This window comes from Arvicola amphibius, chromosome 3 (assembly GCF_903992535.2).
Source record: "Arvicola amphibius chromosome 3, mArvAmp1.2, whole genome shotgun sequence".
NCBI classification, from domain to species: Eukaryota; Metazoa; Chordata; class Mammalia; order Rodentia; family Cricetidae; genus Arvicola; species Arvicola amphibius.
Genome location: NC_052049.1, coordinates 93,351,280 through 93,377,266, shown reverse-complemented (window position 1 = coordinate 93,377,266; position 25,987 = coordinate 93,351,280).

The following is a 25,987-nucleotide window of genomic DNA, read 5'->3' as shown; positions in this document are numbered from 1 at the left end:
TTTCTTCCAATAGAGATTTGCTCTTTTGGGGGGACTGTTAGTCTTTCAAGAACCTGGAAAGGTCTTCCCAGACCCTTTGTCCTCAGACTGTGAGCACCCTGAGGTCTGACACTGTCTGATTTATCTCTGGATCCCCATAGCTGAGTACAATGGCAGTCACATAGAAAGTGACCCAGGAAACATTTGTATGACAAGCATGTCCAAGTCCCAGTGAAAGCACTAGAGGGTATGAGACCTCACAGAGATGTATGTGTGACTGATATACATGCTCCATGCCCAGTGCCTGCCACCAATGGACAGAACAGAGCAGTGATGTGGGATTCCTCTCTGTATGCTGTGAATGTTTTATTATCATTGGTTAATAAAGAAGCTGCTTTGGCTATGGCAGGGCAGAATAAGTTAGGCTGTAAAATCTAAACTGAATGCTGGGAGAAAGAAGGCAGAGTCAGAGAGACCCATGGAGCTGCTGAAGGAGAACCTTACTGGTAGGCCACAGCCTCGTGGTGATACATAGATTAAGAGAAATGAATTAATTTAAGATGTAAGAGCTCGCTAGAAATACACTTGAGCCATTGGTCAAACAGTGTTGTAATTAATAGTTTCTGCGTGATTATTCGAGTTTGGGTGGCCGGGAAATGAACTTGCAATCTCCCTTTACAGAGCAGGGCTGTCTCGACCAGAAAGGAGGCGTCATCAAGTAGTACGGCCTGCTTAGGGCCACACTGGTGGAAACAGTGTTGAGTAGATTCAGTTCGGTAACCAAGTGATCATTGTGTGCTTATTTTATACTCCTTTCTGGGCTTGGCCATTCTGAGTCTCGACTAGACAGATAGTAGGTGTCTGATTGGGTCACTCCACAGGTTCTGCTTTAGCATCATTACCTTCATTTGAAGAGAAAACTCAGGCTCAGAGATGTCAACTTTCTGTGTGCTCCCTATAAGGAGGGGCCAGGTACAACTCAAGTGTGCCTTGTCCCCTCACAAACTGGTGGCAGTGTCTTTACTGAAAAGACGTACTCTCCATCAAGACAGTCTGAGGGGTGTGTGTTTGGAAGTGTGTGTAACTATCTAGGAAGAGAAATGGGGTGAGGTGCCTTGGGACACTCTTCTTCCCAGCGGCTGGGCTCCCCAGACTTGATGGACAAGGGGACTTATGGCCGAGGGCTGCAGGGTTCTGACACCTTGGTCAGCAGCAGGAAGGGAAAATAGATCCAGAAGACAAAGGCCAAAGTCAGGAGCAGCAGGGCTACAGGGCTGGAGAGACGCTAGGCCCGCTGCCTTCCAGATTGGTATTCTCATAAAACTGGTGACTGGGGCCTTTGAATGCAGGTTGCACAGGTCTCTGCCCGCTCATCACTGTTGGGGAGACCTCATACCTCAATGACGCCTGAAATCTACCCAAGACCTCTTAATCTTCCTTCTGTTTAAAACAGCCACAATAGGAGAGTGGCCAGGTGGAGGCATCTCTTCAGTGTATTTGTTTTTCCTTTGTGTGAGCAGAACAGCCAGCCTCCTGCCCAGCTCTGCATTCTCTCCTCACCCCAGCCCCTCAGGTCCTTCCCATCTGGGAAAGCAACACTGGCTTTCCATCAAATTCTCCCATGCTTGTTTCCCTCACCTTTTCTCTTTCTTAATCTTCCCATGTCTCCTAAAAGGATTAATTAGAAAGATGTGAGCAGGGGTTGGGACGTCAGAAAACAATCATCACTTTCCTATCTGACCTCTCTCACCAGCTGCAGAATTAACAAATTGAATGTCCTCAGCAGGCAGGGGTGGCACATGATATGGAGTTCATTAGGAGCCTCGCTGGGGCCGAGTGCGGAGCCCGGTTTAAACAACTCTCGCTGATTAAATTCCTTCCAGGCACTCCCGCCAGATGCTGTTAAAAAATACTCACATCCAAGAGGTTTTTAATTTTTTTTAAAACATGTGCCAATTATTTCCCTGCTATCTGCAGGTGCTGGCAAGCGTCACAGACCGGCCTGGCCGGGCTGTCTACACGCTTATCCACCCGGCGCCTGCCTGGGGGACTCATGTCTGCAGGAATGGGATCCCGGGGTTCTTCTCTAGTCTGTCAAAACTCTCCAGCCACCCTGCCTGGCTGGCCTTCCCTGCCCCCAACCAGCCCCAGCACCTCACCTTCTGAAGCTCACAGCTCTCTCAAAGGTTCCTAGGTGGCAACACAGATCTGGTGACCCACTAGAAGTGGGGCCCGGGAGGGCGGGCATGCAATAATGCTGGGTCTAAGCCAACTGACTTCCAGCCAGGCGGGGCTTCAGCCCTGAGCCAAACAAGGACATATAATTGCCCCCTCCGTGAGGCGTGCATGCTTGGCATTTGTTCGCAGGCATCCCTAACAGAAGTCCCAGAATGTACTTCCCTCCTGCTTCCACTCCAGTGGTATCAGAGACTTGGCTTATTCCTCAGTCAGTGCTTAATTAATTCGCATCAGTTTAATAGATGCCACTTAAGCACTAAAAGCAAGGAATAAAAACAGAAATGGCATTTTTTTTAGTATTGCTCATATTTTTAATGATTATAAGGAAGCTTTTGACTAAGAACAATCTGATTATTCTGAAATCAACTTTTGTCTTCCCAGTTCAGGGAGCCTTTTCTCTCCGATGGTGGCTGACCCAGAGCCAGCTAACTGGCCCCCTCTCCTTGCTGTCTTACCTGAACTGAACTAAGAGCTTCCATGAACCAAAGACAACCCTCAGTCAGTACAAAAGAAGGAAGGAGGATTGCAGGACCCAGAGAAGGGTGGGAAAGAGGCTTCAGCCTGGATTTGGGGATCCTGTGAGTGCGCATGAAAGCAAGTAATCAACATGAAAAAGAATACGTTCTGGAGGAACTGTCACCAACCACAATACCAACAACGCAAGCGCCAAGAGACAAGATGTCTAGTAACTGGACAGCATCCTACAGTTGTCACAGGGACCGATTAGAGAGGGGAGTAGTTCTCACCAGCCTCTGGGTCTTAGAGCCCGTGGAGTCTTGTCTCTCTCCAGGTCGCCCCCTGACCCACGCTTCTCACATACCTTCCTTCAGACTATCTTCATCCTTTCTGCTCAGAGGCGACATTTCCAACAACGTGGAACCATTAGCTCATGGCTCCTCAACCATTACTTAATCAGAGAAAGAATCCCAGAAGAAAGATTTTTGTTGTATGCAGTCCGAAGGGTATGCCTTTTATGAAACAGGAACCGGAAGCTGCAAAATCAGAACAGGCTGTGAAGTAGCCAGTGTGTAAAAGTGTCTATCCAGATAAAAGAAAAAAATGCAAGGTGGTTCTAGATTCAAAGGAAGAGTTTAATCCAGTTAAAGATGAGAAGGAAATTAGTAGATACCACAGGGAAATGTCCCAGTACTAAGGAGGCGAAACCGGAGAGACTCAATGCTCAAAACATATAAATGATAATGGGTGATGGATAGCAAGACCTTAGAACACGCAGCAAACCAGAGAAGCTTCTAGTTCATGATGAAATCTTAAACACTGCAACACTAGCGAATTATATTTCACAAAACGGTAGATGTGATCTGTAATAGAAAGAAAACAAGGCTAAGATACTTAGAGTTTGTTAGTATTGCTGCAAAATTCCTAAAATATGGAGGAATTTAGTAATCAAAAAGAAAATTAAAAATAAAAGTATTATTATACCAATATATGCTTGCAAATGTTTGATTAAATCCAGCAGCACTCTTATGTTTCATATCCAGTCAGTGTTTCAGGTGAACATATAAATGTTTTCTGTCAAAGTCGTTATTACTTTTTTGTTTGTCTTGTGGTTTTCAAGTGGTACTATGATTTTAGGTCAAGAACATCAGTAATATGGAAGTTATTCCTTGACCCTCCTTGCTTCTACTGAAAGTTCTCCTTGACCTGCTCACAGGTTCTGCTGTCTGCCTCGGGAACCTCTCTTGCTGCTCCTGCAGTCCAGGTCTTACGTCTACATGGGCCTCCAGACTCCATGGATCTGAGCTTCCACAGCGGCACTTGGATCTTAATTCAGAAACCTTTTAGAAGTTGATGCTTAGTTTTAGTGTATAAAGCCACAGCTCCCAAATGGAAAACCCAATGACTCAAGTCCAGCTGAAATATTAGCAGTTGGCATCAGAGGAGATAAAAAGAAAAGATTACTCCAGAGCACACGGAGGATGGGGGAAGGGGCAGAAGAGGCAGCTCACAGACATAACCACACTCCATTTCATGATGGGCTCCAGGCTGGTTCTTTCACCGTTTTCTGTGATCATGGGTTGACAGTGGGCAGTGAGGGTAGACACAGTAAAGCAATTAGTCTTGGGTATGTGACCATGGAAACTCAGGACCTTATGTGGCAGAGGATGTCATCCCTTGCATCTCGCAGTGAAGTCCTAGGTTTCTATGACATGGATTGAACAGCTGAGGAACCTCACAGGCTGAACCCAAGCAGGTCCTTCTTATATAATGCTTCAGTTTTCGTCACTTAATATTCACACCGCCAACAATGCTTGCACTGGTTCACCAGAAAAAAACATCAGCTCAAACATATTTTGGGCAGAGAGAGAGAGAGGTGCTTTTTCTTTGTTCCACTTCTTCTTAGAATAGAATGAGCTAGTCCCAATTGTCTTCAAGCTACAGAACATGTCTAACCATGTTTGACCTCTAGACACCTATCACAAACTTGCAAGCGGTTAAGACTGTTGGCCGTATCTTCAGAGTTGGCCACACAGCATGCCTTTAGAAATTACACAGCTTATTTTTTTTTCACCAGAGTACAATGGTAAAAAACTACTGTAAGGATAAATTTTAAAGAACACTTCATATAACATCAGATTACCATTGGCTTCTGTCAGGAGGGCATGTTACCAGACCTAGTTCAGAGAAAATGTCTAAGGTCCTCACCTTAGACCCTCTGTGGAGAGAACTATGGGCAAGAAAGATGACAAACCTGGGAGTCAGAATACCCAGGCTTTCATTCTAAACACTTGTATCTTTGTGTAAGGTTCTTAATTTGGCTTGGAGCCCTGGTGTCTTCATGTATTATAGGGGAACACTTTATTAAATACCATTTTAGGTTTGAAATTCCAAGTGATTTTAATCAGCTATGCTCTATTCAATTATATCAGCTGAGCACTAGTCAAGACACAAAATAGAATTATGTTGGTTAATTAGCCCTCTGATTATGGAGAAACTTCAAGGTCTTTTCAAACTCACAGTTGCATCAGCTGAGCAAGCTGCCCCATCCACAGAGGGATTTGTGAAACTCAAAAGCTTATATTTTACATGCTGCGAAGTAAATCAATTAAGATAAAGCATTTAGGCTCTATTTGTACTGAACCGATTATACTATCTTGATTTCCAGGGGTTAGCGTATGAAGGGCCATTTGACACGTCCCAGCTAGTCAGATGGCAGTTATTGCAGTCCACCCTGCACCAGGGATTCATTTTGCGGTTGTCATTACAGGTAGCACTTCAGGACAACTCCTTACTTACCGCAACCCTCCTAGGAGTGTGCTTACTTACCACACACACATCCTCTGACCGTGCTCCCTCTGGAGAGCAACACAGACCACTTAGAAAGGCTGGGTTTAGAAAATCATTAGCAGGGCCTTCTTTCAAGCAGTGGAAACTGTCACTTTGTCCCAAGTAGATGTGACCACAGTTGTCCCTGACCCAAAAGGTTTTCTGAAGGGCAGTTGCTTCTCCAGTAACTTCAATCTGCCCTTTAGCTTCATGAGAACAACCTGGAGGGATTTCTTATCCTTCCAATTCTGACTTGCCTAGAAGTGTCCTGGGACCAGTCTTTTCAGCTGGATTTTAGCACCTCTGGCCCTGGTTTCAGCAGGGTCGTAGGGTAAAATAGCCAAGCTGCTAAGAGTATTTCACCTGCACACCCTTAAAATAATCCAGGCTTCTTGGGGGAGGTCGGTGTGAATCCTACTTAAGTTACGCATGGAGGAAAAATGCATTGAATCATCTCAGCTTTCTCCAGAGTTACACAGAGGCCATTGTTGCTTTATGGCCAGCCCTGCATCTGCATCCGAACCTGCCACTGTGTCTGCTATCAGCTGTAGCTCTGCAGTCACTGCCCCGCTGCTACATCTGTGTCCTGCCAGACCCTCCTCCTGCCACTGCCACCAAGTGTAGTTTTTAACTAAATCTCTATTGCTCTATTTACCAATAAAGACTTGGAGACAGATGCTGGGGTGAAAACCTGCTAGCTCAGAGAAACCTAGAAGCAGTCAACTGTCCTTCCTCTTTTTTCAGTGATTCAGCAGGAGAGCATATCTTCCATTACAACAAACCATAAAAAGAAAGGAAGAAAGAAAGAAAGAAAGAAAGAAAGAAAGAGAGAGAGAAAGAAAGGAAGGACGGAAGGAAGAAAGAAGACCACCACACTTAAAAGTCCCTCCCTACTACTTCCTGTGTGTCTCTTTGTGTATTTTTTGGACTCCCTCTGGTTCTCTATGGCTGCTTTCTATCAACTAGTTGCTGGCAATGCCTGTTGACCCAAGGTTGATTTTATTTAATTAATGAAGTCTCAAGGTACACAGTGTGATCAAATATCCCACAATGGGCCATCATGTTAACCCTGGGCTCTGATGGGGGTGCAAAACATTGAGAAATTAGGCAAAGACGTTGTGGGTTTTCTTACACTTTAAAACATTATTTGATTATCCTGTGCTAAACAAAATTGGCTCCAAGGTGAAGCCGATATTAAGGGATGCCAAGTCTGAGGTTGCCAGATCATGAATAGAGGTAGAGGGGTAAAGAGGAAGGCGTCTCTGATGTGCTTACAGCACGTTCCTAAGACAGCTGAAAATACATCTATGAACTGCCAAAAAGGCCCAGGCTAGAGGCTTGGATGTGGAAGTTGCTTTGGTACACAGGATTTTAAGAGCAGGAACCACAAAAGTCATCAAAGAAAAGAGCAGCGGTAGTTATCTGGAACTTAGATTCCATAGCAGGTGTGAACGGGCTGTGTGTATGTGTTTGTGTGCTGCTTTGGATTCCCCAACGTTCTTGTGACTTAAAACAATGTGAATGTCACAGCAACAGAAAGAGAATGTTCTGTTGGAGAGACGTGGAAATGAACGGGGAGACAGCATTTTGTAGAAACAGGGAGGCGATATTCACTCCAGAAAGAGGATCTGGGCACTTTCCAGTGCTTCTCTGATGTTTGGTAAAGAGTAAGACTTGAGAAATGGGACAGCTGGGACCTTTAAGACAGCCATTCCAGCAGGTGAGAGATAGAGCAATTCAAATGCCCTAGAACTGAGATCCCAGCAGGCAGTATGGACTAGGGCATGAAGTGCTGACCAAACTCATGAAAACTGCATTCAGTTCGTAAGAGAAAGTGGTGCGTTGGGGACCCCGGAGTACTAGTGTGTTTTTACTTCACAGAAGTGAAGCAGGAAGTGAGGAAACCATGGAGACGGTGGTGGGGATCATAGACTGGTTCTTACAAGAGGGCTGTCTGTGCTGGCTGAGGGTACAGGGACCGTGCATGAGAGCGTTGACTGGACCAGGACAAGCCTAGAGGAGAAGTGATTGCAATAACGAACGTAGCCTAGGAAGCTGAAGACAAATGGCATTGACCTTACCACCTGCCAAGAATGGAGGCTGTTGTTGTGTGTTTGAAACTGCCAAGGTAAGGGCAGAACTGAAGCAGTGGGGCCCTGAGCCTTGGCATTAACTACTTAGCTCAGCAGTCGGGGCCTGAAAAAGGTGTTGCACCGGGTGATGGACTGTGTAAAGCCTGCTGAGGTCCCTGAGCCACACTGTGGCCAGCACAGCCTGGCCTCCAGTCCCCTCACTGACGCCTAGCTGCAAAGGTATCGCTTTGCACCGAAACAGAACATCAGGAACACTCAAGTGCTCCCCACACGAGTTCTCCATGCCCCTTCCCCTGATGTGATTAACCAGGGCCTGTGCCTTTAAGGAGTGTCCCCTTCTGCTGCCCTTCCCCCCTTCAATTACAGCACTAATTTCAGTAATGGAGCATTAATAGAGTAATGGGTGAGTGAGGCTGGCCTGAAGGAACTGTGGAGCTCAGCACAAATTGAGTAAATAAACCATATATTAGATTTCTAAACAATACTTTTAGTCTAGTCTCTAGGGAAAGAGAGTCGTCAAGACTTCCTTAAGTCATCCCTGCAAAGTGTATGTAAAGAAGTCTCTCTCTTCAGGGCTGGCTTGTTTGTGGAAGCAGAAAATATTTCTCTCCCTCCCTCCCTCCCTCCCTCCCTCCCTCCCTCCCTCTCTCTCTCTCTCTCTCTCTCTCACTCTCTCTCTCACTCTCTCTTTCTCTCTCTCTTTCCCTCCCTCTCTCTCAGAGTCATCCTTTCCAGGGACATGGGGCCATAAGGCAGTTGCTGTCTGGCATATTCCTCTTCTCGTTTCTACTCTTAACGTTGATAGATATACCTGAGATAGGATTCTCCAAGGTGTGTCCCTCCTGGGGACTCAAGAGGGGTGGCATTCAGACATGTTCTAGGGAATGCTAGCTAAGAGAGCTTGTGGGGATCAATGGGAACCTGGCAAGGGGAGGGGCCAGAAATGGAAGGAAGTTTGGGGGGATGAGGGGAGATTATTGGAAGATGGGTTTATTATGGGATAATGACTCTGTTGATACCACTACCTGGCAAAAGTTAATGGGGTTCCCCTCAGAAATCCCTCCAGAAAAACTCCAGTACAGCCTGAAACACAGTGTGAATCCTTCTTCAGCCTAAGCTAGAATGAGACGGTGTCTCCAAACCAAAATAGCTAATCCTGTGTCTCTGTTGTGTTAAACAGTAATAGATCACAGGCCTAGGAGATGCCGGAATTTCAAGGAGATGGTCTCAGCTCCGCTTTTTGTTAGCTTTAAGATATTGGGTAAATAATATAATAATTTCATAGTGCTTCAGTTTCCCTGTCTGTAAAATGGGAAGAGGTCTTTCTGCTTGATCCCTGAAGACTATTGTGAGGACAAAAGCGACCGTGTGCTGGCTGGTGGGAGCCCTGTCTGCAATGATTGGTTAAGATGAACATTGCAACTTGATTAGGTCTAGAATCACCATGGAAACATGTTTGTGTGTGTGTGTGTGTGTGTGTGTGTGTGTGTGTGTGTGTGTGTGTGTGTGAGAGAGAGAGAGAGAGAGAGAGAGAGAGAGAGAGAGAGAATTATTTTCAGAAATGTTTGACTGGAGAAGGAAGACACACTCTGAATGTGCTTGACACCACCCAGTGATTGAGACCTCGGCCTGAATAGTAAAGAGAAGGGAGTTCAGAACAAGTGTTCAGTTTTCTCTGCTTCCCAAGTGTGGACGTGGTGTGAGCAGCTGTCTCACTGTCTGCTTCTGTGCGGCTCCTGCCATGATGGACTCTCCTCAGACCATGATGGACTCTCCTCAGACCATGAGGAACTCTCCTCAGACCATGATGGACTCTCCTCAGACCATGATGGACTCTCCTCAGACCATTACGGACTCTCCTCAGACCATGAGGAACTCTCCTCAGACCATGATGGACTCACTTCAGACCAGGATGGACTCACTTCAGACCAGGATGGACTCACTTCAGACCAGGATGGACTCACTTCAGACCAGGATGGACTCACTTCAGACCAGGATGGACTCACTTCAGACTTTGAGCAAAACAAATCTTTCTTTCCTTCCGCTGCTTCTGTTGGAATTTTTTCACACCAATGAGAAAAGTAATTGATAATACTTGTAGGCACATACTTTGTGTTTCTGTAGCATGTAGAATCCATCTCTAGCTGATGAGGGAAAGGAGAAAGTGACTGGATTGTGAAGTGTGGATGAAGGCAGGAAGTCCTTGAAATATTAACCCAGGGTCTTGTCTTAGGCAAACTTCTATCTCTGGGAAGAGACACCATGACTAAGGCAACTTATCAAAGGAAGCATTTAATTGGGGGCTTGCTTACTGTTTCAGAGGGCGAGTCAGTGATCATCATGGCAGGGAGGATGGTGGCAGGAGGATCAGCATGGTGCTGGAGCAGTAGCTGAGCGCTTACATTTGATCAGTAAGCAGCAGTCTGGGAAAGAGAGACAAAGACAGAGTTAGACAGAGGGAGACGGGGTGGGTGCTGGCATAGGCTTTTGAAACCTCAAACTCACCCCCAATGGCATACTCCTAATCCTTCCTCATCAAGGGCACCAAATGGGAATCAAACGTTCAAATACATGAGTGTATGGGGGTCGTTCTCTTTGGAATCAGCTCAAGTCATAAAATGCTCCCTATCCACAATGGTAGCACCCCTGAAGCTCTGAGACAGAGTGTCAGTGTCATGGCTAACATCAGTCTTACCTTTGTTTGCTTCCCCAGTTTATACCAGTAACATATGTGCTGAGGGCCCAGGTACAAAATGTGGAAGTAGAGCTCTCTTTCTTCCACATGGCCTGCTGTCTGAGGAAGGGCTTACTGACTAGGCTGTGCCCTGTGACAATGGGGAGTCCTTAGCTAATACTAAGGCATGGATAGCTATGCCAACTTGGTTGTCTTCTGTTGATTCCAATAACTTCTCAGTTAGTGGTTTAGAGCTTCGGTCCTGACTTCCACGTGGGATTATGGCTTTGTCCTCCCACCCCCTAGCCCTTTGCCTACGTATGAATTTCCTCTCATCCTCGAGCACCAGTTTCTTGGATACCAATGTGTGAGGTTCTTAACTTTTAAAAAATATATAATAGTTTAATTATTGCTTTGAGAAGTCCATGTAATGTATTTTGACTTCCCCTAGATCCTCTAGGATCTACCCTATTCTATTTATTATTATTATTATTATTATTATTATTATTATTATTTTAAATAATATACCTAGCCCAATTTGTGCTGCCCTTATACTTATGGGAGCAGGGCTGTCTGCTGGAGCATGGGCTACATGCCAGGAGCTACACTCCTAAAGAAAGCTAACTCTCCTTCCCCTAGAAGCCATCAACGGTCAGAGTTGTTAGTTAAGAAGGAGGCCAGCTGGCGACAGATGGGGAAGGTGACTGAGCCCCACATTGGAGCACTGGACTGAGCTCCCAAGGTCCCGATGAGGAGCAGAAGGAGCGAGAACATGAGGGAGAAAGTCAGGAACGAGAGGGGTGCGTTCACTCATGGAGACGGTGGGACAGAACTAATGGGAGATCACCAACTCCAGTTGGAATGGGACTGATGGATCATGCGACCAAACCCGTCTCTCTGAGTGTGGCCAACAGCGGGGGCTGACTGAGAAGCAAAGGACAATGGCTCTGGGCTCTGATTCTTCTTCATGGACGGGCTCTGTGGGAGCCTTCTCAGCTTGGTCGATCACCTTCCTGGACCTGGGGGGAGTTGGGAGGACCTTGGTCTTAGCATAGAGTGGGGAACCCTGATGGCTCCTTGGCCTTGAGAGGGAGGGAGGGGAGGTATGGGTGGAGGGGAGGGGAGGGAAGGGGGAGAAGGAGGGGAGAGAAAGGGGAGAAGGAGGGGAGGGAGGGGGGAGGAGGAGGGAAGGAGATGGAAATTTTTAAATATAAAAAAAAATAAACCATGAGAAAAAAAAAAAAAAAAAAAAAAAAAAAAGGAGGGTTTGTGAGCCCCTCCCTAAGCTAAGCTATGATGTTACCTGCCTTGATTTTGTACACGTCTTGTATAGGCAACTTTGACTGCTGTGAGCTCCTGAGTGTAGCAGTCCTGTTATGCCCAGAAAACATGGTTTTTCTCTGTCCCTCCCTAACCTCTCTGGATTGTACAGTCTTTCCAATTCCTCCTCTTCTGTGATGGTTCCATTTGTAGCTGAGTACTCCCTTAACATGTATTCTCTGCCTTGATCAGTTGTGAGTTTTTGTGTTAACTGTTGTCAACAACAAAGAAACTTCTTTGATGAAGTCTGAGAGATGCACTGGTCTATTAATCTGGAAATACAAAATTTGAGGTAAGCTTTATTCTGTGTTGATTTAGCAGAATAATAGTAGTAGGTTCAACCTTGGGGCCTATGATGGCCCCAGCTATGGGCTCTTGGCCATATTTATAGTATCAAGTGTGTGTTTCCTCCTGTTGAGAGGCCTTAAATCTGACCAGAAAGCAATTGGTTAAATTCTTAACATTTTATACTACTCTTATGCCCATGGGCATGTCTTGCCACACCAGTCATTCAGACAATCTGTATTTTACATAAGAGGAAGGGTAGACTAAAATCCAAAGAAAAACTGAACTCGCGTTCAATGAAGATTTAGCTTGCCTTGACTTGGGCTCTCCCACCTTTCCTGTGGCTCCTTGCCCCCTGTGATCATGGATTCTTGTTTCTGGAGGAGAAACATGCTGGTCAGCTATCCATTACTGTAACAAATACATAGGATAACTAACTTCTAAGCTTCAATTGGACTAGCAGTGCTGCATGTTCCCACTGATTTTATCCTTGGCGAGGTAAGTACATCATGTTTAAGAAATAAAAGATAGGAAGATAACAGAACAGAGTCCCACAGGACCCTTTGAGGGTGATCCTTAAGTGATCTAAAGGATTCCCTACTGGGTCTCATTGCTTAAAGGTTCTACCAGAGTGTACTTAAACTTTTACCATACCAGCCTTTGGGATACATGGCAGATCCATACTGTAGAAGACCATAACCCACTTTCCTCTCAATCAAATTCAGTTGGGTTCCCAGCAGGCTAGCCTGTGCTACATAGTGAGTCCTAGGCCAGAAATTGGTATCTTAGATCCTCAAACTGAACATAATCATGACCTGGAAGACACTTTGCATGCCCATGTGTGTACTTAACACATGTGTTGCATTTATCTTGTGCAAGCAATGAAACCTGGGAAGACCTTCCCAAGTCCTATTTGAAATGAAAAACTTGAGAAATAAATTATAAGCAATACATATCATGCAGCAAATTTGGAACTTTGATGTTACACTCAAATTTGCTTCTGAGAATGAAACTATCTTGTTTAAACAAACTGGAAAATAACACACTCGTTATATAATTATGAACAATCTAGGTTTTGAAGGATTTCATAATTATTTCTGAAATTTTAGGAACCAACGCACAAAACACTATTTTAGCTATACCTTGTATTCTAATTCTGTATTTTCGTCCCTATAGGAGACAGACGTACCCTAGGGTGATTGAGTGTGGCTGCTCAGGCACTTTTGAAGTATTTGAAAACTTCTGGCAAATCCAGTGTCTGAGGTTCCAACAAGAACATGCATCAAGCTCCACAGATTAAAACCCAAATTACCTGCTGGGAGGCCTGCAGTTCAGGGGGTTCACCTGCTGGGACGCCTGCCTGTAGTTCAGGGGGTTCACCTGCTGGGACGCCTGCCTGTAGTTCAGGGGGTTTACTTGCTGGGAGGCCTGCAGTTCAGGGGGTTGTGGTGTAGTAGGTGTTGAATAAAACTGGCAGGTTGGAGGCTGAGACTGTCACAGGCTGCCAGCTCTCAGCCAGGATCCTAGAAGCTCCCATGTTGATACCCTAGGCTCAGATAGTGCACTCAACTGTCCTTCCTAGGTCTGTCTCCTGCCTATAGTTCTGGTTCCATCTGGTGACCCCATTTTCTGCTCAGACCTTCAGAATTAGATGCCAGCTGTGTGGTTTCCATTTGACTGTGGTCATTGAGTCTCAGTTTCCACTATGTTTTTCAATCTGCTTGCCAGGCAACGCCACTGATTGCACACATGCCATCCACAGACACCCAGCAGTCTACTCAGAAGCTTAGAAACCTTGTCTGTATTTCAAGTTGAGAGAGAGAGAGAGAGAGAGAGAGAGAGAGAGAGAGATATTACATTTGACACCTAAAGCAGTATGTTTATCATATTCTTTTTTTAATCTATAGGGTTTATTGCACACTTGTTGGGGAGGTAGCAGAAGAGTTAGCAACAAATTAAATAGGAAAGTCCTATCATTACAGGCATTCTAGGCACTAGCAGAGGGACACAGAGACAAGATACAGCCCTCAGAGGTATTAATGCCATGACTGTGTGCTAGAGTTCCCCATGCAGGATCTGATTACTAAGTGGAGTAAAAACAAACAAACAAACAAACAAGCAAAACCCAACCTCTTTCACAATGCTTTGAATGGGCAATGTCACCAGTTTTGGTTGGTGTGATGATCTTGCCCTCTGCTGTTTACAAACACCCTGAAAGGACCCTGTTCCAGCCCCTTCTTGAGACTCAAGGACTTCTGAGTACACATGCAGAGACAGCGGACAACCTTGCTCACAAAGGCATTCCTATCATTGATGTGTCTCTTCCAGAAAAGGCCACATTGCTATACCACTGGAGGAGAAATTCATGAGTGTAGGAAAGTTCCAGGGGTCAGGATGTATGTCCGCCGATGTGGGGAACTAGTCTTTCAGTATCCTTTTCCTGAAAACACAGGCAGCCAAGATCACTTTTGGGTGCAATGGGTTTTACATTTGTAAGTGATTGTTAAAAGTCTGTGTTAACTCCTACAGGGGTTCAATTTTGTTTCCATAATAAAACAGAGACAAGATGCTGTTTAAAGAAGAAGGTGTTTATTTTGTTTCCTGATTCTGTAAGGGAAAGACTTAGAGGATGGCTGTGGTGATGATTTTCCTACCGTAGAGTCCTGAGAGTGAGGAGGGCACTGCATGGCCAGAGGCAGGGACTGCAGCATCTTTCTGGCCCCTCCCCTTTGTCTTATAAAGGTGCTAAGATTCAGTCATGGGGCTGTATCCTCACTGCTTCTTCCCATCCTGAGCACTTTTCAAAGGCCCTCACTTTGAAAAACTGAAGTAGGACTCACTTTCCAACAATTTAAAAATTTTTAAATGTGTTTATTTTTGTGTATATGTGTGCCTGAGTGTATGTGTGTATGCCACATTCATGCAATGTTCATATTGGTCAGAGAGGGGTTGTTACCTCTGTGCTTTCTGTGGAACTCATAACAATGGAAGCAGGTGTGTTTCTGACTCTTTTGCCTGCTCTTGGGACTCCTTTCCTCCTATTGGGTTGCCTTTTCTAGTCTCAATATGAGGGCTTTTGTCCTGTCTTACTGTATCTTGTTTCATTGTGTTTGTTTGTTGTCTCTTGGAGGCCTGCTCTTTTCTGAAGGGAAACTGAAGGAGAAGGGATTTGGGGAGGAGGGAACTGAAGGGAGCTGGGAGGAGTGGAGGGAGGGGAAACTGGGTTCAGGATGTATTGTATGAGAGAAGCATCTCTTTTTAATAAAAATAAAAGCAATGAATTACACAAAAGACTTAATTTTTAAAAAGTTAGATGAAACAATCTTTGTTCCTGACGTGAAAGAAATCCAGGGAATGTTTCTCTGCTAGATCAGTATTGTAAGAAATGAGTCATGTTCTATTTTCAGTATAGGGTGCATTTAGAGTTCATCAGAGAATCACAGATAAGCAAGGGGCACTAGGCTCCTGTCTTCCTTAGCTGGCAGCTGGTACCTCCTTGTCTAAGTGCTCTCAGTTTGTCCTGGGGTTTGAAGGTTACAGGCAGTCTCCACATGACTGAGCTCACAGTCAGAAAGGGAGGGAATTCCAGCTCCAAAATACATATTGGATAAGCCTTTACATTTTGAACCAACAGAATGGGGAATCCTGGGAGGGGGCAATACTAGACACCAAGAAGATTGTACCTCCCCCAAACTCTAGCCAATAAGGAGTTTGGGAAGCAAGGAAATCAGATTCTGGATGTTAAAAACCACTGTTTCCTGCCACGTCAGCACACACTAGCCACCCTCTTGTCTTCTCTTCACACAGATGTTTGACTGCAAGATTGGGAAATAAGTTGCCCCACGCACACTACTCTGTGTCTCCAATGCTCTTATTATGAAGTGAGGCTCATCACTTCCCACAGAATTAACAGATGGACTTCTGAATTATTAAATATTAAATAACCACTACAGAGACAATGGCAACAAACTCACCCATGTTTTCTATACAAGGCCTGATGGGCGTAGCAGGTTTGAAATATTATTTAGTCCGATTTAAAACTTTTTGTTGTTGTTGTTCTTTGAGACAAGGTTTCTCTGTGTAACAGTCCTAGCTGTCCTGAACTTACTCTGCAGACCGAGGGCTGGAATTAAAGGTGTATGCCACCACCACTTGACTTGACTTAAAATTTTAGAGCTTCCAAGAGGCCTCAGTGTCTTGATTGGCCAAAAGTATCTGACCTTGGACCTCTTGCTGGTAATAAATGCCCAAAGGTCTGCTTAGGTGGTCAAGAGTTGTCATGGGCTGTAGTCAGTGCCATGATTGATGCTGTGAAAAATATCAAGCATTGAAAATGATCACAATGAGCCCCATCCATAATCCAGAAAGTCTGTAATCATCATCATCATCATCATCATCATCATCATCATCATCATCATCATCATCACAAATGGAGCAAGATCACACCTCTGTGAAAGCTATAGTCATGCCAGAATGGCATTTATTGTGCTTGGGACAAAGCACACCTATGTATATTCTGTAGTCTCTGAAGCCAGTACATTTTTTCTTTAATGCTCCTTTGATATTTTATAGGATCCTAATTAGGACAGTTTCATAACTCAGTCCCTTGGGCACTGACACCTTAACACAACCCTGGTTTGCTAAGAATGGTGGACATCACCCAACTGTTAGACAATTGCTGTGACATCCCTCAAGACTTATGTGGGGAGCTCAGCCCCACATGAGGCACCAGATACCAGTTTCTGAGCACCATGAATGTTCACAAAGTTGATCTCAGTTATTCCACGACTAATAATACCTCTCAGACCTTCAGTGGAATAGGATATTGTTTGCCTATTAGTTCAAGAGAGACAGGGATTTGGTGATCTCGTGACTACAGGCTCGCTGGGGTTGTTGCCTACCCTTCAGGATATCTTATTTGGGAGCCAACTGTCCCATGCAATCTTCATTCATAACTTCTTGTTAAGTTTGGTGGGATGCCAGAATTTTCTTTTCTTGTCTATTATCTGTAAGAGGATGGGGAGGGGTAGAGAATGGCAGGGGAAGGGCAGGACTTAGGGTGTTTTATCTTCAAAGAGTTCGGTCAGGATAAGAAAGGTGCGATCCAGCCCAGCTGCATATCCAGCCTGGCATTACACCATGCAGGAGTGTTGTGACATCTTTGGAATGAGACATTCTTGTTTGATATGGACATCAGAGCAGCTAGCATCCTAGCAAGTGAAATCACCATGTTACCATATTTTGAGCCTCTTCTAAATGCCAGTCCCTGGGCTTGTGAGTTTAAACGGCATTTTATTTAAGTTTCTCTATTGCCCTATTTGGACTTATGAAGGAGCAGAAATACTTAGTTTGATATTTTACAGAGGATGACACTAAGACCACGGAGCTCAACCCCAGCCTAAAGGGTTGAAGGCGCAGCTTCCACCTGCCCTAAGCAGTGCAGCCACAGATGCGATGCTTGTTTGGTGAGGCCTTTCCTGCAGTGGACACTGGGCCATGCATCAACACCATGGACCAGTTAGGGAATGCATTCATTATAAGTAGATGTGAGATGGAATTCTTACTCCAGAGAGAAAAGATTGGACCTGGCTTCAAAGTATATGTCTTTGAAACTTTAGAACCCTTCTATTTTCTTAGCCAGCTATTCTTCCATTCCATTTCCTGGCTGTGGTGGTTTGGGTGTCTTCACCATTCTTCATGTAGCTAGGGCTTAGCTTAGCTCTGTGTTGCTAAGACTTTGGTCTGAGCCATGCCTGCGTGCCACACCTCCACTAACTACCTTTGGTCAGGTCCTGTGCTAGCTGTTGAGGGGTCATGGTTCCTGCCCATTAAGATGACCCAGGCTAGGGCCAAGTCCAGCACACTGCGGTGCTTAAGAGTGAGGTCTAATCCAAATCGACCTCCAGCACGGCCAAGCAGATTAACCGTTTTGAGTCTTGGTGCTTCCCTCTTCTGTATACAACCTACTTCGCTGGGAATAGCGAAATTTGTGTAAGATAGTTCATGCCAAACCCCACCCCAGTCCTGCTGTGCTGAAGCTCAAATAAATATCAGATGCTAATGGTTATTTGCACTTGGTGTTTTCCTTCTCTTCATGGCAGCTAAATTTTCCTCATTTAGTGATACTGACTTTTGAAGTCATTTTGATGCTGACTCCCTGGCAAAATGACCTTAGTTTAAAACTGGTCATGGGTTATAAGAGTTTCTAATGGGGGCTGGAGAGATGGCTGAGTGGTTAGCAACACATGCTGCTCTCGTAGAAGATTGGAGCTGGGTTTACAGCATCCACATTGGGTGGTTCATAACCACCCATAAATCCAGTTATAGGGCATCCAACGTCCTCTTCTGGACTCTGGGGGTACCTACATTCACATTTACATACTAATGTACACACATATACATAATTAAAATTAACTTTAAAACACCTTTTAAAAAGGCTTTAAAATGGGCTGGAGAGATGGCTTAGCGGTTAAGAGCATTGCCTGCTCTTCCAAAGGTCCTGAGTTCAATTCCCAGCAACCACATGGTGGCTCACAACCATCTGAAATGAGGTCTGGTGCCCTCTTCTGGCCTGCAGGCATATGTATAGACAGAATATTGTATACATAATAATTTTTTTTTTAAAAAAAAAAAGGCTTTAAAACATCTCTCACACACATACTCCAGTATTTCATGATTGGTGTAGCTGACCTGAACTCTCCTGAATTTAGACATTACTTATGTTTGGGTTCCATATATGCTTCATAATTGCCAAGCATTCCTACCTCCAGTATTTTTGGAGTTCTCAGGCTGGGAAGATAGCTCTGTTAGCAAAGTGTTCGCCTTGCTAGCATGAAGACTGAATTCAAACCTCAGAATCTATGTGAGAATCTAGGTGCGGTGTTAGTCATCTGTAGCCCCAGTACCAGGGAGGTGGGGACAGACGGAATCCCAGGAATTGCTGGCCAGCCAGCCAAGTCTAATCCAAGAGCCCCAGGTTCTGGTGAAAGACTCTTTCTGAAAAAAACAAGATAGGCATCTCCTGAATAATGACCCTCAGGGTTGATCTCTGACCTCCACAAGCACATATACCTGCACATACATGTAAATACACATACATGAACATGTGTATACTTGGATAGCCCCCAAACCCACACACCAAACATATTTGCCGTTTTCCTCCATATTGGTGGCATATTACATCAGCTATAATATTTTTACTATTTCTTTGATTTCTCCATGTTGTATAACAACATGTCTGTTGCTACATGCTCACTCTACTGTGGGCTCTAGAGATATTTGTCTTAGAACGACATGAGGGTCATCCTGCTTTCAAGCTGTAGGAGGTTGGTTTCCTCCTCTGCTGTGCTCACAAGCTGGGCTCACTCTTGCCTCTGGGCCACTTTTCCATGCCGAGTTAAGGGCTAAAATAGGTATGCGGTACCATGACAAACTTTGTGTAATCTTGCCTCTGCCCCATATCTCTCCAACTGTTTGCTTCCCAAACAGTGCACAGCTCCATTCCATTATGCCCACCCCCATCATGAGGCTCTCACAAGCCTACAGTGATGGGATCAAATGATTCACTCTTCCTTCATATCTCAGTGTTTAGTGTGAGGGTTTAGTCCGTGGGTGGTTTTTTCTTTCCTGACTAAGGGATACCCTTTCCATGCCAACAAATCTAATTTTCAATCCTCTACTAAGTACTTTTCATATGTGTATTCTATCTTCATCATACAATAATGTTGAGAGTAAATATTAAAAATTTCCCACACTGCATATATAACACGTATATTGAATAACTTGCCCTTTAATAAAATAAAAAGACAAACTAAGGAGGAGAAAGTATTTGCAAAGCATATTTCTAATATGGAGCTTAACCAGAACATTCCAACAACTCTTACAGGTCATTAGTAAGGAGATGATATCCTAATTTAAGATAAGACCAATTTGAATTAATATTTTGCCCAAGGAGATATTAGTACATGAAAGTATGCCCAGTATCATTAGCCATTAAAAAAATGTAATTGAAAAACCACAACGAGATATCATTTACTCTCCATGGATGGATGTCATGAAATAGATCAGAATAAGTGTTGGCACAAATGTGGAGACTGTGCATTGGTGGATGGTAAGCTATGTAGGAAAAGCACTTGGTACTTTCTTAAAATTTTAGGGTGATATTTACTGTGCACTCAACAGATATCATGAAACTCATCAAATTCTTCTTTGAATATCTACCCAAGATAAATGAAAGCATGTCAACCAAAATTTATATATTATTTTGCTCAAAGTAGTTATAAAATGGTAAAACTAAAATACTCCAAATATCCACAAACTGGTAAATAAACAACAAATGATTTTGTCTTCCAAAGGACTGAGTGCATGCTGGCACATGTTACAACATGGATGAGGGGCCAGACAATGACTCTAAGGAAAATCATGTCAAATGCCTAGAAAAGAGAAAGCTATAGAAGCTAAAAGCAGCCCAGTGGTTTCCAGGACGTGAGACTGAGGGTGGAGATGCACTGCCCATGTTACTGAGGGCGCTTGCAGGGTGGTAGAAATGCAGGGAGATTGCATTGAGGAGGCGTCTGCACAGCTCTGTAAGTCGACTAAAGCTAGTTTTACTGAAATAACTGCGTGATGCAGAGTTAATGGGTTATAGAAATTATATAATGATGCTAAGAAGTAATTAATTCATTGTTTTGAGATGTAGCTTCAGTGGCAGAGTGCCTGGCTAGGATGCATGAGATTCTAGGTATGCTTCTCAGCACAAATAAATAAATAAACTACTTACAATGATCCTCAACTACAGCTGTCTGAGATGACAGGGTAGAATAGGGTTTAGTTCACACTTTGCTACTGTCTTGCTGGCTGTGGTGACTAATCTTGGTTGTCAATGTGATACACCAGGGAAGAGGGAGCCTCAACTGGAGAATTGTCTCCATCAGACTGGCCTTTGGGCATGTCTGTGGGGAATTTCCTTGATTACTGATTGATGTGTGAAGGTCGAATCCAGAGTGAAGAGCAGTGATCCTGGGCAGGTGGGAAAGAGGACAACAGTTGGTTATCCAATGCCAAATGGTCATTCCTGAAACATACATATAAGTAACATTATATAGGCCAAGCAGGCTGCATTTAGGAATGTCTATATATACACATATAACAGCATTATTTTGAAAAAGGCCATGAATTTCAAGGAGAGAAAGGAAGAATATATGGGAAGCCTTGAAGGGAAGAAATGGAAGGGGGAAATGAAGGAAAAAGGAAACAGAATTATTCTATTATAAAACATTAGTAATCAAGCTTCAAAATTTGGTCACGATTTCAACTGGAGCAAAAGGCTTAGAGCCAATTGAGATGCTGCTGTGTGTGGGTGTGGGATAGAGAAGCACCCAGGACATTAAGATGGCAACATGGCCAGAGGATTCCGTCTCTAGGAGATGCAAAATTCAGAAATCCAAAATCACTGAAATCATAGAAAAAGAGTTAGAATACTTTATAAACGAAAAGACTTTAAATATCCCTAGCACTTCGTTCTTTGGAACAACTGTGAGTTTGTCTGGAATACTGGCAAACTTGATTTTCAGAAACAGTTTTAAGGTTCAGTCGGAAGCTCTGAAGACCTAAGCATCCTTGAATGCACCTGTGCTTGTGTGGCCACTGTTACAAGCTCTTTGTACCTGGAGCCTTGCACTCAGGTAACATAAAGAAGGAAAGCAGAGTTCTGAGAAGCTCACCGATTGGATTCTTATGTGGTGATTCATAATCCTAGTGCTTTGATTTTTATAAAAATAAACATTTGGCAGTCAGGTGTCGTTCTGCTCCACTGCCTCCAAAAGGAGGAGTTTTACTCCATTGGTTAATTCTTTGTCAAACTGGGGTGAAAGCAATGGCTGTTCCTCTGCTCTTCAGACAGGATCAGGAGGGTTCATGGCTTCTACACCTGTGCTCTAAAGGACACGTGGGAAAATCATGCCTGAGGATTAACCAAAGAATCGGGGAGGCCAACTTAGCAAAATGGACTTTTTTGTAATGAGGACTAGGGCACTGGTGAGAGAGCAAAAAGTAACTGTTCCTTTTGCCTAGTATATGGCAGATATTCAGTAAATATAAATGTAAACCAACCAAACAACAACAAAGAATTCTACCAGCAATTCACTCATGCATCAACAAGTAATGATCTTTTAGGAAAAAGAGACGGCCGAGCAGGAGCCTGTGAGGAAGTCAGTGAGCAATGTCCCTCGGTGACTTCTGCCTTGAGATCAAGCCTTGGTGTCCCCGGATAATGGGCTGTAACCTGTAAGATGAAATAAACCCTTTCCCGTCCTAGTTGCTTTTGATCATAGTGTCATAGCAACAACAGCAAAGCAAACATTTCCTTTATGTGCACAGCTGGTCTCGCAGCCTTTGGGGGAGTGTTTTCAGCGAAGGAGTGTATGACACAGCTCTGGGATTTCCTGTGTGGTGTTCTCATCGAATGTGTGGGGTAGTGGGTTATTCTCCACCAGAACGAACAGTGGTGGCGGCGGCTGCTATTTCTCCAAATGCTGCTGGGAGTGTTGAGACAGGGGAGTAGATAGTCCATCAAAGGCACCCGCCCGAAGAACAATGTAGTGACAGCATCGGCTGACAACAAGAGACAAAGAGCTGTGCTGTCCAACACTGCCCAGGGCAACCCGTCTCTTCCTGCCCAGCCCCACAAAAGGCTGCTGGGGAGATGACAAGAGCTTAAGAATTTGCTGAATGTGTTACCCTTGACAGCCAGAGTAAACCCCAAATGACCTTCCTGGGACACACAGGAGACAGTATTGAAAGAATACATGCCAGACCTAAACCTAGAAAAGGAAGTAGAGATACATATTTGAAAATCTTGGAATAATATACTCACAGGTATTTGACCAACTCAATATAATTAATTGCTTGGTGGAAAACTTATATTAAAACTATATATTGACCATTTGAAAATATGTTAGGGAAGTTTGCTTAACACTTGAAATTGGGCAGAGTTGCTTATTGGATGTACTTACAGTGGCATGCTGGGTAGGTATTGTTTAAAAAGTGTATCCTTTGATTGGCTTTCTATTGATTAAGCTATTTCATAACCCCAAGGGTGGAAGCTAATTTGTAGAAAATCTTAATAATACAAATAATTTTTGACTATGGCAAAACAAGTGGGTTTCATTCAGTAAATATAGGACAGGTTGCTCTAGCCCATCACATTTTATTTCCCTTTTGGATACTTCCAGAAGTTTTTCATGCTATGGTAATTAAAGGTTTAAATAATGAATTTTGGTGTGACATTTTTCTCATACAGTTGAAGGACTCTGTTTTCCCCAGTCCCGGAACTTCCCTGTTCCTTCCTAATTAATTGTCCTTGCCAGCTCTTTTCTCCAGCATAAGGCCACTTCTCACAGCTAGGCCTGGCTGGCCTTTTTCATTCCATGGCATCAAACACCACCCTCTCTGTCCAGGCTTTACTTGTAATGGCACACACATTCATTGAATACGGTGAGGGGCTAAACAAGAGCAACATGAGGAGAGGCCCAAGGAAGCAGTGGGCAGAGCAGACTCTGCTGCCCATTCTGCCCATGGCTGAGTGGCAGGCTATGCATCCCAATAGAACACAGGGCAAATTTAAGGAACAGGTGGGAATCGTATGTTGGGTTCTTGGGGGTCCACCTACCAGTGTTATAGCCTAAGTGGTCTGTTTTGTTTTTCAGATCGTGAACTCCAAGTCTCCTGACACACAGTGCGGTCAAGAACCAGAAAGTGATAGCAGCTTGTAGAAAGAATTAGAGAAAATGTGGCTAAGCAGCCAAGGAACCAGGTCACATAGCCAGAACTTGTGAATCCAGTTCAGATGTCTGCATCCACGCCAGCTCTGCCTTCCCAGTGCCCGTCTCTTTCCTGCAAAGCCATTCTCAGAGAGAATGCCTCATGTATCTTATAGGTTTCTGGTTTTCAAATAAAGTTGGTTTAACACTGACAATGGCTTTATAGTATTTCAGGTTAATTCATTTTTCTAGACGTGTCTCTGAATCTGAGCAAGAACATGTAATTTAGACATTTGTGGACAGCCGTGCCTACCTACCAAGCATCAAGGTTTTAATATTTGTAAGATGAATTAAAAGATACAGAAAATTATGTCTGCTCTGTATGTTGAGCAACCCCAACACACTGAGATGAACAGTATTAAATTCAGAGGTGCTGATGATTTTAAATTCTTACAAGAAAACATGAAGATAGTTATATTTAGTTAGAAGTAGTATGTACTCTATGGTATATTTTAAATGACAGAATGTTTAGAATAATAGATATATATGCAAAACGAATAACATTGGTAATATTAATACTAGACAAAGAAATTTCAAGAGGAAATTAGGTAGATCAAGAACTTAACTCATTACTGTTGTTGGGTATATACCCAAAAGACACCCAATCACACCACAAGGACATGTGCTCAACTATGTTCATAGCAGCATTATTTGTAATAGCCAGAACCCAGAAACAACCTAGATGCTCCTCAACTGAAGAATGGATAAGGGAAATGTGGTGCATTTACACAATAGAGTACTACTCAGCTGTAAAGATAATGACATCTTGAATTTGCAGGCAAATTGATGGATCTAGAAAAAAAACATATTTAGTGAGGTAACCCGAACCCAGAAAGACAAATAAAATATGCATTTACTCACAAGTGGCTTTTAGACATAAAGCAAAGAAAAAGAAGCCTACAATTCACAATCCCAGAGAATCTAGACAACAATGAGGACCCTGAGAGAGACATACATGGATCTACATGGGAAGTACAAAAAGACAAGATCTCCTGAGTAAATTGGGAGTGTGGGGATCATGGGAGAGGGTAGAAAGAGAGAGGGAAGGAAAGAAGGGGAGTGGAGAAAAATGTATAGCTCAAAAAAACAATAAAAAAGAAAAATAAAACAAAAAGACAAAGAACTTAATTCATATAGCATTAAAAATGGTGCCATATTGTTGTTGTTACGAATTCTGAGATGTGGCTGTAGATCTGTCTGTTGGACAAGTGTTGCCATCACAGTGTGACTACCAAATGTGTGGCAGCAAGACACCTGGAATCATTTTCCTGACTTTAAATTCTGAGCATTATCAAAACCTCTTGCTAAAAGCTGCTAAGAGATAATTGGGAAGAGTAAAATGTTCACTCAACATTCATCTCAGTTGACAATAAAAGTGTAACAGGGCCCCAGACCTTAGTACAACTGACTACTGACTCCATGGTGGAAGAAACGTTCAGGCTATAAAACTCAGCACGTAGACAGTTTCACCAGCCAAAACTAAAACAAAGGTCTAGCCCATCAAAGCCCATAGTTCTGGGAAAGTCTCTTAATGCACCAACCTTGCTTTTTGGCTTCTGTAGTTCTGCTTCTGGCTAGCTGTTCTTGTAAACTAAAGTAGGTCAGCCCAGGATATGTTTCTGTGCTCAAAAAGCTCACCCTAAGAAGACTTGGGGTTACACGGGGGTTCTGAACACCCAGTGTAGATGCCGGCTAGTAAATAAAGACTTTCTTTTGGCTTAAACCCTTGTCTGAGTGGTCTTATCTGGTGGATACCCCACAATCAAAAGAAGATAAAACTAAATAAAGACACAGAGAATCTATATAAAATGATTAATAACTTTTGCTTAATAAATATATTGGAAATTTTCAAGATTAGAAAAAGTATTTTTTATGTCAAAAGAATATTTTTAAAAAACTATTTAACACAACACAACACACACACACACACACACACACACACACTGAACCTCAAGACACTCGCATTAAAGAGTAGAAATTACTTGACCAATGTTTCAAATCAAAGTTTCAAAAGTTAAAACTCAAAAGAAAATTACCAAAATGGCTAAACAAAAATGTTAAAAATCATAGTTGCATGTATATTCCCAAATATAATCTGTTGTACCCATATGTACATACAAAGGCATATATATGTACATGTAATAACAATTAGTGAAAAAAGAGGCTATGAATTTGAAGGAGAGAGGGAAGGTTTTGGAGGGAGGAAAGGGAAGGAATAAATGTAATTAAACTATAATATAGAAAATAAAAAATAGTTGCAGATAATTTCTAAAATGGCAGTATGAACATTGCCT